The 17,651-nt window shown below is 42.6% G+C and overlaps 1 protein-coding gene across 2 annotated transcripts in view; it reads left to right on the forward strand.

Moving 5' to 3' along the window:
* Window positions 1-12,065: 12,065 nt before the first annotated feature.
* The window catches only part of MGAT5 (alpha-1,6-mannosylglycoprotein 6-beta-N-acetylglucosaminyltransferase), a 105,094-nt gene continuing 99,508 nt past the window's right edge, over window positions 12,066-17,651 (forward strand). Inside the window, exon 1 of one of the 2 annotated variants that reach the window (XM_063429347.1) lies at window positions 12,066-12,166. The gene's annotated coding sequence lies outside the window, so the exon portion shown is untranslated. Of the gene's footprint in view, window positions 12,173-17,651 lie in introns of both variants that reach the window. The other variant, XM_063429346.1, reaches the window with a different exon arrangement.

Raw genomic sequence — 17,651 nt, forward strand, 5'->3', positions numbered from 1 at the left:
CAAAAGAGTTCCCTGGATTCGGGCTATACGGTCGGTCACTTGTTGGCCTAAAAATGTCTACGTCCCGTTCGAAGTGGATCGGTACTTCGACTTACGTTGTACTGTCGAAGTATCGTCGATAGTACGGGTCGGCGGATTCGAAGTTAAAATGGCCGCCGCCACGTGGCCCTTTGTCCGATGTCGGCCACCTCGAGGACTTTGGTAGCTTTAGCGCTTCGTTGGTTTCTGCTGTATTCGAAATGTCATTTGTACAAAGTCACAACCCTCCGCAGGATCTCTCAGGGACCATAAGTACTGGGCAAATCAGACGAACCCAATAGGTTTAGTCCAGCGGGATGGGTCTGTCACAATGCCCTTTCCAGAATTCACCAAGATCTTGAATTGGAACCTCCTCCTCATACAGTCATCGGAATCCTAACGTCCCTTATAGATGACATAAAAGGTCTAAGTAAAGATGCTCTTGAACTTCCTAAGTCAATCAAGCTATTAAAGAAAGATGGTCTCTATTATTTCAAGAACAGGATTTATATTCCTCCCACATTCAGAAATAAAGTACTCGAATTTATTCATGATTCTCCTCTGGCTGGTCATCCTGGAATAAAAAAGAACCTAGAATTATCCAAGAGATATTATTGGTGGCCTCGCCAGGACACTACCATCGAATCCTATGTCAAAACTTGTTCAACCTGCCAAAGATCCAAATCTGAACATCATCACCCATTTGGTCAATTATTAAATCTCCCGATTCCGGATAGGCCTTGGCAATCCATTTCTATGGACTTCTTGGTAGAACTTCCCCCTTCTCAACATCATACCACCATTTTAGTAGTAGTGGACCGCTTCACGAAAATGTCCCATTTCATCCCCTTGAAGAAATTACCCTCATCATCTGAACTTTCAAAAGTATTCCTCGATAATATAGTGAAACTTCATGGACTTCCTGATGAAATTATATCAGACCGAGGAACCCAGTTCACCTCCAAATTCTGGAACGCATTGTGTTCTTCTCTTCGTATTCAACGTAAACTATCTTCCGCTTATCATCCCCAAACCAATGGGCAAACTGAAAGAGTTAACCAATGCTTAGAGCAATATTTACGATGTTATTGTTCCCACCTACAAGATGATTGGATCACATGGTTGCCCATGGCCGAATTTGCGTACAACAACTCAGTTCATACCAGTAGCAAAATGACTCCCTTCTTCTCCAATTATGGGTTTCATCCCTCTTCGTTTCCCACTCATACCATTCCTTCATCTAACCCCACCGTTTCAAATCAAATTTCTCACATGTCTTCCCTATTTCTGAAATTGCATGAAAATCTTGAACTAGCATCTTCTAATCAAAAGAAGTTTTTTGATACTAAGAGACAACCTCCTCCCGCTTATAAAATTGGTGATCTTGTCTGGCTCTCCTCAAAAAACATGCCCACCAACAGTCCTTCAAAGAAGCTGAGTTCCCTCTTTCTTGGTCCTTTTCGAATATTGTCAATTATCAACAGTAACGTTGTGAAATTGAAGCTTCCACCTATTTTGAAACTTCACCCTGTTTTCCATGTTTCTTTGCTCAAACCTCATCTTCCTGACCCTTTCCATAGAGATGCACTTACTACTCCTGATCCTGTTTTGGTACAAGGTGAAGAGGAATACGAGATCCAAAAGATTCTGGATTCACGGATCCATCGTGGCTCTCTGCAGTACCTCATTAGATGGAAAGGTTACGGAATTGATGAGGATACTTGGGAAAAGTCCTCTGTGATCCATGCAAACAGGTTAATTACCGCATTCCACAAACGCTATCCGCCTAAACCATGTTGATAGCACCCTGTGGGCGCTCCTTACAGGGAGGGTACTGTCATGCCTTAACTACCGGTATTTCCTTGTCTCTTCCGGGTTGACGGAGCTTAGCCACACCCCCCTTCTCTGACGCGGTCTCCCCACGCTACATAATGCGACCGCGCCAGATACAAGACGCTGGATTATTGAACAGCGTTACCGCGATATCAAACCGGCTAAAGATTTTCTCCAACCTTTACTTGTGAACCGAACCGGACTGGAAATCTACAGACCCTCCTTCTCCTCTCCTCGACCACGGCTAGTATCTGGACCTTCCTCATCCTGCTTGACAAACTTCCCTCCCCGGAGGAGAACTCCGGGAACCTGATCTTTCACCATTTAAAGCTAAGTCAATTGCTATATCCGTAATAGGAGATTACCTGCTCTCAAGCCCGCTAATCCTTCCTGCTACAGCCTGCTCTCGAGTTCGCTAAGCATTCCTGCTACAGCCTGCTCTCAAGTCCGCTAAGCACTCCTGCTACAACTTCATTTCTATTTTGCTCTGTTTCCATGAACTTGCAAACTCCAATGTGCCATACTGCATGTATGCCAGAAGCTGCTTACTCCGTTTAAACCAACAGCAAAGTAATTAAAGATACAGTACCTGTATTATCCGTAATTAAAGATACAGTTTCTGTACTGTCCACTAGTATCCTAGTCATCAATCTGAGTCCTAAGAGATCTGCAGTTGTGCTCCATTTAAATACATGTAAGCATTACACTCATACACACTACGTACATGTCACATCTTCTCCACCACACTTCCACACACCACCCACTTCTATCCTACCACCCATCCACACACTGCCACTTATACCCCACATGCATACACACACCAACCAGTTCTCTCCCACCACCCATTTAAAAACCGGCCACTACTTCCCCGCCACTCATCCACACCAGCAATTTACAAATAAGTTATGTACATTTGCAACGGTTACTGTTACTAACCATTTCCACCCCAACCCACCCGCTTGTTATGTAAAGCCATTACCACACATCCCTACATTCCACAAGCAGCTCCTTCAACTATTTTACCCCTATCTCACTCCACTACACACCTCCCTGCCCCTCCATCACACAGCTCTCTGCCCCTCCACTACACGGCTCTCTATGCCTCCACTACACGGCTCCCTGCCCCTCCATCACACAGCTCTCTGCCCCTCCATCACACAGCTCTCTGCCCCACCACTACACAGCTCCCTGCCCCTTCACTGCACAGCAATTATTTATCATGGTGATTGATACATAGGTATCAGTTTGCCTCCAAATAGAGTCTATTTTGTCTTAATAAATATGATCTGTTATGCGCAATTCATATCACACCTAAACTAAACATACAGAGTGTTTTTACGTAAATATACATTGTGGAGTTCCTAGGAACCATCCAGGCACCATGACAACTTTATAACTAACTCCTCAAGGGGTTAAACTGTGAATGAATGGTTTAACCCTAAGGTTTTGAAGTTGGTGCCTTATTGCTATGCCCAGCTATTTCCGCTGTAGTTTGAGGCTTGAACCAATAGCCCCCATTTACAGAGCGGCTTGACAGAAATATGTACATTTCTCAAGCTGTTTTGTGAATGTGGAACTACTGAGAGCTAAATACAATGAAAAACATACACGGTGTGCAAGTAATTTACCCTTTAAAGAGATAGATTGCAAGAAGATGCCTCTTATATTCTGTAACACATATATAGCTATACAATCTAAAAAGAATTGCAAAAAAGAACACAAATAGTGTAATATTGTATGTCACCAAAACAATGAATGCTAGTACGTATTGCACTCATAAAAGTACGTATAAATCAGGCAAGTAGTGAGATATTAGCGTTCACATCCTTCTTGCCGCATCCTTTAGTTTATTGAATATGTTAAAAGAAAATGAATAGGGACAAATACATAGTGTAGTATTTTCAACACCAAAGATAACTTTATTCAGGTTACACTCATGAGATAAAAGTTTATGTAAGGCATGTCAAGAAACTCCTGATGTCAAACACGAGGTAGTGGTTCACAGGAAGAGAAGTGGAGAAGTGAAAGAAATAAAAAACAATAAAATTGATAATAGTAAAAACTGTGTATGAGCCCAAAGCACTAAGCGTTTCGCCCAACAGTGGACTTCCTCAGGGGCATCCAAAGAGTCGCATACTCATGCTGAAGTCTCATAATGCCATGCATAAATCTCAGAAATTTGCGACGTCTCGATATCCAATGAGCCAATCAGGACCGGCGGCTTCATATAGATCCATCTGAGTTAGATGATTGCGTCTCAAACCTCGTTGTGTAGGTGGGCTTGGTAATGAGGGAGTGGTGGCAGTTTTGAAATCATGTCCTGATTTTTCAGCTTTTGTCAGCTCCCACTCTAGTTTTGAACATTTCGCCATTCATTCCTATGGGACCAATTTTGCCACAAAAACGACGATATTTTGTGAACCATTCCACATAGTAATAGCACACCAATCGGGAAAAATCCGCACATTTCGGTATATTACGGTCTATGTAGTGTAAAAACTGTGGGAGGAGTGGGAGGAGTTAGGGTGGTAAATTTGGCTATAATAATAATAATAATAATATATGTGAGATAACATTAAGTGGTCTTGCTATGCAAGAACACTTAATAAGCTGTAGTTGTTCTGGTGACTATAGATTCTTTAAAGGGAATCTCCAGTGCCAGGAAAACGATCTGTTTTCCTGGCACTGGAGGGTCCCTCTCTCTCCCACCCCCCAATCCCTGGGTTACTGAAGGGGTGAAAACCCCTTCAGTCACTTACCTGAGGCAGCGGCGATGTCCCTCGCCGCTGTCTCCTCCTCCGCGCCGCTCCTCCTCTTCATTGCGTCGGCCGGTGGGCGAGACTGATCCCGCCCACCGGCCGAGGAGACCTGATTCGCATGCGCGGCAATGCCGCGCATGCGCATTACGTCTCCCCATAGGAAAGCATTGAAAAATAATTTCAATGCTTTCCTATGGGGAAATGAGCGACGCTGGAGGTCCTCACACAGCGTGAGGACGTCCAGCGACGCTCTAGCACAGGTTCTGTGCTATGAAGGAGGAAGTGACCTCTAGTGGCTGTCTAGTAGACAGCCACTAGAGGTGGAGTTAACCCTGCAAGGTAATTATTGCAGTTTATAAAAAACTGCAATAATTACACTTGCAGGGTTAAGAGTAGTGGGAGTTGGCACCCAGACCACTCCAATGGTCAGAAGTGGTCTGGGTGCCTGGAGTGTCCCTTTAAGTGCAACAGAGCTTGCAATTAGTTACTTTTATGAGGCTACTTTTCCCTTTTTGTAACTCTGTTTTTTAATGGGCATTTTCATAAGGTGAAATTTAATTTAAAAGTTCAGAAGTTTACTCATTCACTAATAGATTATTTTTTTTCTAAGAAGCTAAGCATTGGACTTGGATTGTTGGATATTCATTTGGTTCATGTTCAAACCATCTCCGATTCTGTTTTTGGTGCTATTTGGATTTCTGCCATCCAGGGAAACTGAGCTGTCCACCTGCATGGTAATTGGTAAGTGCCAAGCCTTGAAAAATACATACGTTCATGCTGTCTGTGGTTTAGTGTTTGCTACTTTGTAATTGTATCTGTATCGGCATCAGTCACTTCTCCACTACACAGACACTCTTGACCTAGTTGACGTGCATTGACAGAAGGAATAAAAGATGTACAAGATCTAAGATACTGGTTAGAAGATTCCTTTCAGTATATAATGGATTGAAAAGGATGTTGCCCACAAGATAGAGGCTGTGTACCGCTCGGAGTGTACATACTGCAATGCCGGGGTAAGGTACTGGATTAAGAACTTCATATGTCTGGAGATGGAAATTATTATTGGCCAATTTATGAAAATTTAACTTAAAGTTCCTTCATCTTCTGCTTAGAAGATCATGACCTGCAACAAGACTTTGCAACTAGACTATAAAACCATCCACGTGTATATTTACAAATTGCATCTGGCTGCTGGCTGTGGCTGGTGGAAGTCTAGTGCAGACTCTCCTTTCTCTGCCTCCCGACGCGACTCTTGCTGTAAGCTGCTGACTTTTAATGGGCTTCTGATCAGAGATGCCCATCAGGAGTCACCAGCAGCTTGTGGCCCCCGTCTAGCTGCACTGGCCCTAGTTCTACCACTGGGCACAAGTAGTCACTGGGTCACATGGAACCCAACCTATAGTTTATCGAGAGCTGTGTGCAATGAGCATGTAACAATGATAGACCCTTCCTGTGTCAGATATGGGATTGTATATACAGTGCCAATATATATATTGTTCAAAGGTATAAGTAGAATAGAACAGTACAAATAATTATAGATCTAAATGTTACCACCACAAACCAAATGTAAACCGCATGTACATGCAGCAACCTACAAGGAGCTCTGATATAATGAATCCCCAAAACAAACATAAAAACACAAAGTGTAGGTGTGCAAACAATATTGGAGATAACAGTGTAAGAGGAGTGACAATCAGAACATTAAGATTGCGCAGTAATAAAAACACAATAATATAAGGGTGAGGAAAACCTTCATAGTTCGAATTAAAACCACACTGTGGTAAAGTAGGAGACGTTAAGTAGCAAACAAATATATATATATATATATTTGCACTCTTCCTTAGTAGTAGGCCTCAATGATCTAAAATACTTAAAAACAAACACAGACCTAGTGCAATATTGTCAAAATAAAATATTGTATATGAAATTAACTCACAATTACAGAGTGGTTATAGTACCACTCCAAACTATCAGACCCAGGGAGGATCAGACCCTTGTGATCGTTGTATCCAGACGTGGGTAGTCAAGCAAACTCACCATCAACCAAAATCATGAAGTTAGATATAGGTGATACTCGAAAAATTTGAATATCGTGCAAAAGTTCATTTATTTCAGTAATGCAACGTAAAAGGGGAAACTAATATGAGATAGACGCATTACATGCAAAGCAAGATAGTTCAAGCCGTGATTTGTCATAAGTGCGATGATTATGGCTTACATCTCATGAAAACCCCAAATCCACAATCTCAGTAAATTAGAATATTACATGCAATTAATAAAACAAGCATGCATATGGACTCAGTACTTGGTTTGGGCCCCTTTTGCAGCAATTACTGCCTCAATGTGGCGTGGCATGGAAGCTATCAGCCTGTGGCACTGTTGAGGTGTTATGCTTCAATAGCGGCCTTCAGCTCTTCTGCATTGTTCGGTCTCATGTCTCTCATCTTTCTCTTGGCAATGCCCCATAGATTGGGGTTCAGGTCAGGCGAGATTGCTGGCCAATCAAGCACAGTAATCCCACGGTCATTGAACCAGGCTTTGGGGCTTTTGGTAGTGTGGGCAGGTGCCAAGTCCTGCTGGAAAATGAAGTCAGCATCCCCATAAATCTCATCTGCGGAAGGAAGCATGAAGTGCTCCAAAATCTCCTGGTAGATGGCTGCGTTGACCCTGGACTTAATAAAGCACAGTGGACCAACACCAGCAGATGACATGGCTCCCCAAATCAACACAGACTGTGGAAAGTTCACACTGGACTTCAAGCATCTTGCAGTGTGTGCCTCTCCATTCTTCCTCCAGACTCTGGGTCCTTGGTTTCCAAATGAGATGCAAAAGTTGCTGTCATCAGAAAAGAGGACTTTGGACCACTGAACAACAGACCAGGTCTGTTTTTCTTTATCCCAGGTAAGACGCTTCTGAGGTTGTTTGTTGTTCAGGAGTGGCTTGACAAGAGGAATACGACATCTGAAGCCCATGTCCAGGATCCGTCTGTGTGTGGTGGCTCTTGATGCACTGACTCCAGCCTCAGTCCACTCCTTCTGAAAGTCCCCAACACATTTGAATGGCCTTTTCCTGACAATCCTCTCCAGGCTGCGGTCATCCCTGTTGCTTGTGCACCTTTTTCTTCTACACTTTTCCCTTCCACATAACTTTCTATTAACGTGCTTTGATACAGCACTTTGGGAACATCCAATTTCCTTCAAAAATTACCTTTCCCTCCTTATGAAGGGTGTCAATGGTGGTTTTCTGCACAACTGTCAGGTCAGCAGTCTTCCCCATGATTGTGATTCCTACTGAACCAGACAGAGAGACCAGTTAAAGGCTCAGAAACCCTTTGCAGGTGTTATGGCTTAGTTAGCTGATTAGAGTGGGACACTGTGAGCCTAGAATATTGCCCCTTTTTTACAATATTTTAATTTACTGAGATTGTGGATTTGGGGTTTTCATGAGATGTAAGCCATAATCATCACACTTATGACAAATCATGGCTTGAACTATCTTGCTTTGCATGTAATGCGTCTATCTCATATATTAGTTTCAACTTTTTCATGTTGCATTACTGAAATAAATGAACTTTTGCACGATATTCTAATTTTTCAAGTATCACCTGTACTTTATTATTCACACAATAAACGGTATTTAAAAGTTGAAAAAATAAATAAAATCTCACAGTACTGGAGCAGACCAAAGTCCTGGGGGTTAATGCAAATACAGTCCGAGTTCTCCTCTCTCTATAGTACCCAGCTGATCACTGTCTCTCTGTACTCCGGGTTCTGCGTGCTACGCGTCTAGCCCCGCCTTCTCAAGCATGCTACTACTATTTGTGTTTTTATATACCGGTATATTCTTCAGTCAAGAGATCATCGAGACCTACAATATCTGCCAGGACGCGAGGAGGCAGTATGAAAACACTGAGGGATATAATTACGGTAAGTAAATCGTACCTTGGGGGAAGGGGACACCTCATAGTTAGTGGAACACTGTAGCGTTAACAATCCATGTTTGTATTTCTAACGCTATAGTGTCTTCCTTTAACTTATTTTTTCCATGATTTACTGATGCATTCATATTATGTTGGTGTGCATTTCTGGCTTTCAGCAGTTTTCCAAAAACCATATCCTCCGAAATCTGAGCCCACCAATATAAAAATCTCTAAATCTCTCAGACTTGTGCAAACAGTAAAACTATATGTCCTGACACAATTTTGCTATAACAGGAAGATTGATTTGTGTGACATGTGCACTTGTCAGGGTTATTTAAAGCAAATTTCAATTTGTTGCCCAAAATAGCCAAACTAACATCATAGCTGACTTGGGGAATTTTTCAATTCTGCTATTGGGCCCTGAGACTTTAATTTCAGTTTTAATTCCTGACAATTCACTCATTGGTGAATAAGCTAGTTGTGTTTGTTCATTACACACAAACAGAAGTGAATTGAAAATCGAATTGCAAAATTCAGGCTCAAATAACAAAGCTGAATTCAGCAATCAGCAAATTTCAGTTTTCAGCTTGTGGTTGTGGAGTATTTTATATATACATATATATATATATATATATATATATATATATATATATATATATATATATATATATATAATACTCCCCAACCATATATATATATATGTAAAGACTAACACTAGCAGAACTTTATTATTTTATTATTTATAAAGTGCCAACAAATTCCATAGTGCTGTACAATGGGTGGTCTAAACAGACACATGGTTGAAACCAGACAAGCTGGACCAGTGGTGTATCCTGGTTTTGTGCTGCCATAGGCACCCCACCCCCCCCCCCCCCCCACCCAACCTTTCCCCCCGCCCCGCATTCTAAATACACACACACACACATTCACTGACAGATACGCATACACTAGCTAACAGAAACACACACTCTAACAGACACACTCACACTCAGTAACAGACAAACACACTCACTAACAGACACACACTAACAGACACACACTCACTAGCAGACACAAACTAGCAGACACACACTCACAGGCAAACACACACACTAACAGACACACACAGTCAGACACACACACTAACAGACACATACAGTCAGACACACACACTCTCACTAACAGACACACACACTCACAGGCAAACACACTAACAGAAACACACTAACAGACACACACTAACAGACACAGATACACACTAACAGACACACACTAACACACACTAAAACACACACACACACACACTAACACACACACACACACTCACGCACATTAACATGTTTTTTAAAAAATGTTGCCGCCCCCTGGAAAATGCCATCCAAGGCAAATGCCTTGTTTGCCTCGCGGCTAATACGCCCCTGAGCTGGACACACAGGAACAGAGGGATTGACGGCCCTGCTCAGTGAGCCTTCATACTAGAAGGAGTGGGATATAGTGACACGAAGGGTAAAGGTAGAAAAGTATATTGCTAGAAAAGTATTCACTGAGGGATTAGTGGGTTATTTTTAACAGTTGCAGGAGAGCAATCAGGGTGTGGGAAGGGAAGGGAGTCCCACAGGAAAGGTGCAGCCCTATAAAAGTCTTGAAGGCGAGCATCAGAGGTGGGGGTTTGGACAGAGATTAGACGTAGGTCTTCGGAAGAGCGCAGGGGCCTCGACGAGACATTCATATGTATTAGGGAGGATCGGTAAGTTGGAGCAGCATTATGTAGAGATATGTAAACAAGCAGCAGAATCTTAAAATGAAGACTATATTTTACAGGAAGCCAATATATGGACTGACAGAGGAGGGAGGCGTGGGAAGTACGGGTAGACAGGAAGATGAGCATCGCCGCCGCATTCATTATAGATTGCAACGGGGCAAGCTGAGAACATTTAAGATGAAGGGGGTTGCAGTAGTCAAGGCAAGAGAGAACAACGGCAGGGACCAACACCGTAGCCGCCTCCAACATTAAATAGGGGCGGATGTTTTTGAGTTGAAAGTGGCAGGACTTGGCAATCTACTAAACATGAAGGGTGAAGGAGAGGTCGGAGTCAAAGAGAACACATAGGCAGTGAGACTGCGAGGTAGAAGTGATGGTAGCGCCGTTGACTTGGAGGGAGGGAGACACGGGAGTAGTAACACTTGAGGGAGGGAAGACCAGAAGTTCTGTTTTTGACAGGTTGAGTTTAAGGAAGTGAGCAGCCATCCAGTTGAAAATCGCAGAGAGGCAGTCAGAAACACGAGTCAAGATGGGCGAAGAGAGCTCAGGAGAGTACAGATAGATTTTTGTGTCATCCGCTGAGAAATGATAATGGAAGACAAAGGAGCTGATAAGTTTACCAAGGGAGGCAGTATAGATTGAGAACAGTAGGGGACTAAAGACAGAACCTTGAGGAACCCCAAAAGAGAGGTTGGGGTGAAGAGGCAGAGCCAGAGCAAGAAACACTGAAAGAGCGCTGGGAAGGGTAGGAGGGGCACCAGGAGAGAGCAGTATCCCGTAGAGCGACATTATGGAGGATGAGAAGAAGCTGTTGATGATCAATAGTGTCAATAGCAGCAGAAGGGTCAAGGAGAATTAGGACAGAATAGTGATTGTGAGATTTAGCAGTGATTGCATCATTGGATACTTTGGTCACAGCCGTTTCGACAGAATGCTAAGCACGGAAACCAGACTGAAGCGGGTCAAACAGAGAGTTGGATTCGAGGAAGTCTGTCAATCTTGTGGACACAGCTCTCTCAAGGATCTTGGAGGCAAACGTCAGTATCAATATAGGGTGGTAGTTGGATGGGGAATTGTGGTCAAGGTTGGGCTTTTTCAGAATGTTTGAAGGCTTTAAGATGCAGGTATCAAAAATATTATACATTTTGGAAAGACAATTACTTTTCAATGGAGGAATAAGGTTTGCAAAATCTAATTTTTCTTGAAAATCTACTACAGAACATGCAGGAAACTGGTTAATGAATTAGGCATGTTCTTTAGAATATCTTCATGATTAATTAATCATGAATATAGGTTTTATATACAGCAGCACTTTACATGCACAGCCCAACAGCATGACCAAGGGATAAGTTCCCACAGAAATAATAATAATAATATATTTATATGATATATAAAAACTGGCCACCATACATTGCAATAACCCTTGAAGAAGGTTATAATCCAGCATTGGCTAACCTGTGTGCTGGCTGAGCATGATAGGACTGTATTAGGTGTATTAAGGGATAAACCCTCAGCACTGACAGGGAGCCAGAACACTCCATCTCTCTGTGTCCTTCACACACAGACTGAGAGGTACCACACAAAAGCAAGCCTAACAAGCCTGACAAGTACCCGCCCACCGAACTCTGGTTGGTAGTCCGCTTCCAGAGCCTTCTTCTCATTGACCGATATTCACGCCACTCGCCCGGGCAGCACCTACCACATGTGTCCTAACAGTAGGGGGGTTTCGCTCTAAATCCTCTCAGTCTTCTGAACGTCCGGGGCGGCTTCCTTTTACTCCTCCCTCCCCCGCCTCTGTTGCAGTGGTTGTTTTCCTACTGGTGTGAGGTGCATTGGGCCCGCCCATTTTCGCCCTGGCTGTAGACTGGGTGTCAGTGAGTCGGTGAGCGCTGCAAGGTGCGGGTGAGTGGTTGCCTCTCTCTCTCTCTCTCTCTCTCTCTCTCTCGATATTGCCCTCTGTCTCTGCCACAGATACTGCCCTCTGTCTCTGCCACAGATACTGCCCTCTGTCATGCCACAGATACTGCCCTCTGTCATGCCACAGATACTGCCCTCTGTCATGCCACAGATACTGCCCTCTGTCTCTGCCACAGATACTGCCCTCTGTCTCTGCCACAGATACTGCCCTCTGCCATGCCACAGATACTGCCCTCTGTCTGTGCCATGCCATAGATACTGCCCTCTGCCATGCCACAGATACTGCCCTCTGTCTGTGTCATGCCACGCCACAGATACTGCCCTCTGCCATGCCACAAATACAGCCCTCTGTCTCTGCCATGCCAGAGATACTGACCTGTGCCATGCCACATATGCTGCCCTCTGCCTGTGCCATGCCACAGATACTGCGCTCTTTCTGTGCCATGCCACAGATACTGCCATCTGCCATGCCACAGATACTGCCATCTGCCATGCCACAGATACTGCCCTCTGCCATGCCACAGATACTGCCCTGTCTATACCTGGGAGGGGAACCTTGCCTGTGCCATGCCACAGATACTGCCCTCTGTCTCTGCCACAGATACTGCCCTCTGTCTCTGCCACAGATACTGCCCTCTGTCTCTGCCACAGATACTGCCCTCTGTCTCTGCCACAGATACTGCCCTCTGCCATGCCACAGATACTGCCCTCTGCCATGCCACAGATACTGCTTTCTGCCATGCCACAGATACTGCCCTGTCTGTGTCATGCCATGCCACAGTTACTGCCCTCTGCCATGCCACAAATACAGCCCTCTGTCTCTGCCATGCCAGAGATACTGACCTTTGCCATGCCACATATGCTGCCCTCTGCCTGTGCCATGCCACATATGCTGCCCTCTGCCTGTGCCATGCCACAGATACTGCGCTCTTTCTGTGCCATGCCACAGATACTGCCATCTGCCATGCCACAGATACTGCCCTCTGCCATGCCACAGATACTGCCCTGTCTATACCTGGGAGGGGAACCTTGCCTGTGCCATGCCACAGATACTGCCCTCTGCCTTGAAGGAGAGCCTTGCCATGCCAGATGCCACAGATACTGCCCGCTGTCTCTACCTCGAAGGGGATCCCTGTCTGTGCCCCTGGATCATGGCATCATGCCCTCTCCCCCTGTGATCCTGTCCCAGCAGGGATGCTGCACTACAAACTGACATTATCAGATATTAAGTTGCCCAGCATCCCTGCATGCTGCCAGCCTGCACCCACATCTGGCTGGGCAGTGACACCCATGAAGAGCCATGGACCAACCTATGGCCAAAGGATGCAGAGCTCCTGTACCATAACACAATGGGTGCTGTGTCAGCTTAGCATCATGGTAGTTGCAGTTCTACAGCAGCTGAGCATCTACCTTTTAAGCCACCCCTGTGTGGAGAGGCAAGCCTTTGTGGTCTGCTGCTCCTTTGATGCTCTGCCATTCATTGTTGTGTTTCAGCATCATGGGAGCTGTAGTCCACAAAGGCTTCAGTGCCACAGATTAATCTTTCACCTTCCAGGCTTTGAGAGGTGCCCACTGTAATATCACTTGGGGATCAGTGTGCCCATGGGTTCCAGCTGGTGCAGCCCTCCAGCTCGGTAACTGGGGAGGGGGTTAGTTAATCCATCTCACTGTCCTCATTGATAAGCATGGTAAGAGTAAGGATTGTGGGAATTGTAATATCAATCTTAACGTAGGGGAACCATGGATCTGATGTCCGCACCTGTTTGTAGCAGATATATATATTTATTTGTTGGATTAAATGATTTTTATTGTATGATGTGAAAGGTACATTGCTTTCATTCTGTGTTGTTTTTAGTCATTCTTAGTAATACATTTCTGTTATCTAAAATTGAGGAAATATGCCATTTTTTTATGCATTACACCCCTTTGTATTATATATTTTTATTTTTGTAATGCTCCCAGCTCTGCAGATATCCAGTCCTTTAGAAGATAGCAGTGACATGGCTGTGATCCCTATAGGTAATACTGCTCGACCAGTTACCTTGCAAGGTTTACCCCTTAAGGACCAAACTTCTGGAATAAAAGGGAATCATGACATGTCACACATGTCATGTGTCCTTAAGGGGTTAAAGTGGTGGTGGTGGTGGTGGTGGTGGTGGTGGTGGGACTGACAATCCCAGCGTAACAGGGTGTAGCCTTTCTGTCCCCTTGCCTTCATTCAGAATCTAACACCATGCCCTCTAACCTATGTTGGTCCATGAAATAGCCATTGTTTTTTTTTTTTTGCCGCTAGCTTCCATTTGCCGTATGAATATCCTGCAGGGATTTTCATGAGTACAGTGCTCGTATTGCTTTCTTGTTATGTCTGATGCCCTTTGGTAATGATCACATGGTTTAAATCTCCCCACGTTTCTTTCTCCCATGCTGTTAAGTTGGCTACCACATGATCACTGCTATCCATTCTGCATTGTGACGACAGTATCATAGTATCTGAGAGAGCACGAGTCCTGATTTTATTTTTACTGGCAGTCCTTGCTACATTCATTCAATTTGTACAGTGCTCGTTTCTATGAACCTTTCGCACCTGTTTTAGAGAGGCCTTTCTAATATTACATAGCGACCGTCCGTGTGCTATTGAGACAGGTGAGCCGTCCTTGTCTATTGTACACACACGTTCTAATCTGTTTGTCATCACTTATGTGGATTTAGAAGCAATTGTGTGTTGCTATCGGTTTTGATGCTTTGTACACTATTACTGTTGTGGTTTATAGAGCTGGATGTTGATTGTATGGTATAGTAGTTACTGTAGTATTTAAAAAAATAACCTTCATTTATTTATTTCATTTTTAATTATGTAACCATCGAAATATATCCCTAGACTGTTTATCTTGAGGGCTTGATGTGCTTGTTTTTTTTTTTTTTTTTTTTAAATCCTCTGATTCTGCTGTTTTCAGAGTTCAGTAATTTGGGTCTAATGCTTTCATTTATATTTACAATTTTACACAATTCCCTCAGAGTAATTCCCTGAATGATTTAAACACCAAAGGGCGAATCGTAGTGAAGTGAAATGCAAACCTTTAGGCAGAAAGAGTTGATCTGTCAAGTCTCCCAGGGTTATATACGAAAGTGAGCATTCAAAGGGAATTTCGACTTTAAGGGTAAATTAGCTGAACTGGAATGTCACTTAGAGAGTTTTACTAGTTCTGCTAGTTTGAGCCTAAATTTGAAACTCTCTTTCGTGAATTACCCTGTTAGATTTGTCTATAGATTGGCCATTTAGGACAGAATTTGTGCGATTTTAAGTTCTCTTTTAAATTATTAAAACCCTATTAAGTAAACCCCAAATTAATAGAAATGGAAACAAATAGCACAGGTTCAGTTTTTAAGTGCTGTGATACACATGGTTGCTTGTATTTTGTCATAATTATTATTTTTTTTCTTAATTAAATGCCTGGTTCTCCTCCAACTCCCCTAAATCAGTTTGTTCATCACTGTTAAACTAGTATTTACTATATCTTTAACGGTAGCAGTGCTCCTCAACCCTCTCCTCAAGGCACACCTAAAAGTCCAGACTTAAGGAATTGCCTAGGTAATTTAGGTGTTTAGAAAAAGAAGATAATGACACCTTTTGAGTCTGTGTTTTTATTCAGTTGTTTTACACACCTTAGACACACCCAGGTAATCCCTAAATCCTGGACTGTATGTGCCTTGAGGAGCACTGCCCTTAACAGTCTATCCAGCTTTGGTATATGTCAACGTAAAACTATATAGTGTTTGAAATACATAACTGTATTCCTAACACTGTACTGCCCTCTGCCACCCACCTCTGGCAAATAAAGGGTCAAAAACTCTGTTTAACTTTTACCAGCGATGAGATCCTCCTCAAATGCCAGCCAATGGAGGGGCCTAATGCGCATGCGCGGGAAGAACTACACACATATCTAGCCTTCCCCATAGGAAAGCATTGTTTTAAACATGCTTACCTATGGAGATTTTCTAGACGCTGGACGTCCTCATTTTCGTGAGAAAAAGTGGTCTGGGTGCCTATAGTGTCCCTTTTTAAATTTTAAACAATGGATGATTTTGGCCATGTTTTAACCATTTACCTTCAAGGTTGCCACCATTAACACATCTAGTGTGTATTGAATTACCTCTATCTGCTGAGTGCTGGCGAATATTCAATTAAGATCTTTTGATGTGCTGTCCTAATATAATATTGCTTTAATTTCATCCTAACCTATCTTTTGCTTTAGCCCGTAAAAGCCCTTTCAATGTCAGGTTGTCTAGAAATGCAGTCCTAAAATAAAAAATGTAATTATTAAACACCAAACCAGATTTATGATCCGGATAGATATTGACTCTCTAGAGAAAGTGTTTCTGCAGATATTGCACATCCTATCTTTATGATACATCAAAACTAATATTTACTGTCAGTTTAGTCTCTTAGAAAGGGAAGATTCTCAGAATTTGGCGTTTCAGATTCATATCTGTTCGGTCAGACACTTAGTCGGGGCTATATGGTTTGAAGCAAAAAAAAATGTTAATTCATTTTTTTTTTTCTTTTTTTGCATATACAAAGCTGTTTGTTTATTAATTATCCAGCTAAGGCATGGTAGAAAGCTCAGAATTATTTGTGATGGAAAAAGATTTTTTGCTAGTAAATGCTGTCTGTATAAATTAAGCCATTGCAACAATTTGTGCATTTAGTTCTTCATTTATATAGACATATATTGGTGCTGTTGTATGTGTTATAATTGTAATACATTTTTCTATGGATGATTTACTTTTTGTCTATTTTCCTTAAATTCGAGAGAACTTTTCATGTTCTCTGTAGATACGTTTGAATATGGCTGTATAACAATTTTGCTTTGCAAGGTTATGTCTGGCGTTGCGTCATAATCCACTTCTGTTTTCGAGATATATATGTATATATCTCTATCTATCCTTATAAAAGCAGCTCAGTAATTACACATATAGCCAAGTCCCATTTTATCTATGCACATTGTGCTCTCCAAATGGATATCAATGTATAGACAGAGATCTTTTAATATATATTAGCAGACTTTGTCTGATAACATTCCTAATGAAGAAACTACAAAGTTGGGTATTGTGCGGCTTCCTGATATTTTACTTATTTCATACATTTTCCTGGTGAATTTGTGATTGATTAAACATATACGTTCCTGAGGGGGACCTGCCACCCCCATGTTCTCTTGTTAATATACTAGATGACTTGCGTAACGTAAATTAAAGAAATGCAATATTTATTTATTTTTTTATTTATTTATTTATTTTTTTAATTCTTTATTTTTGTAGTGCTTTCCAGACTTCACATATAAGCATAGACATTGCAAAAGGTAATAACACATCCAGTACAGAGCATCACATGTCTGATTTACAGCACTATTTTTTAAAGTAATGTGGTTTCATCAAGAGTTAAACTTCTGTGTCAGTTACAGGTTAC

The sequence above is a fragment of the Pelobates fuscus genome, chromosome 8 (assembly GCF_036172605.1).
Source record: "Pelobates fuscus isolate aPelFus1 chromosome 8, aPelFus1.pri, whole genome shotgun sequence".
In the NCBI taxonomy this organism is placed as follows: Eukaryota; Metazoa; Chordata; class Amphibia; order Anura; family Pelobatidae; genus Pelobates; species Pelobates fuscus.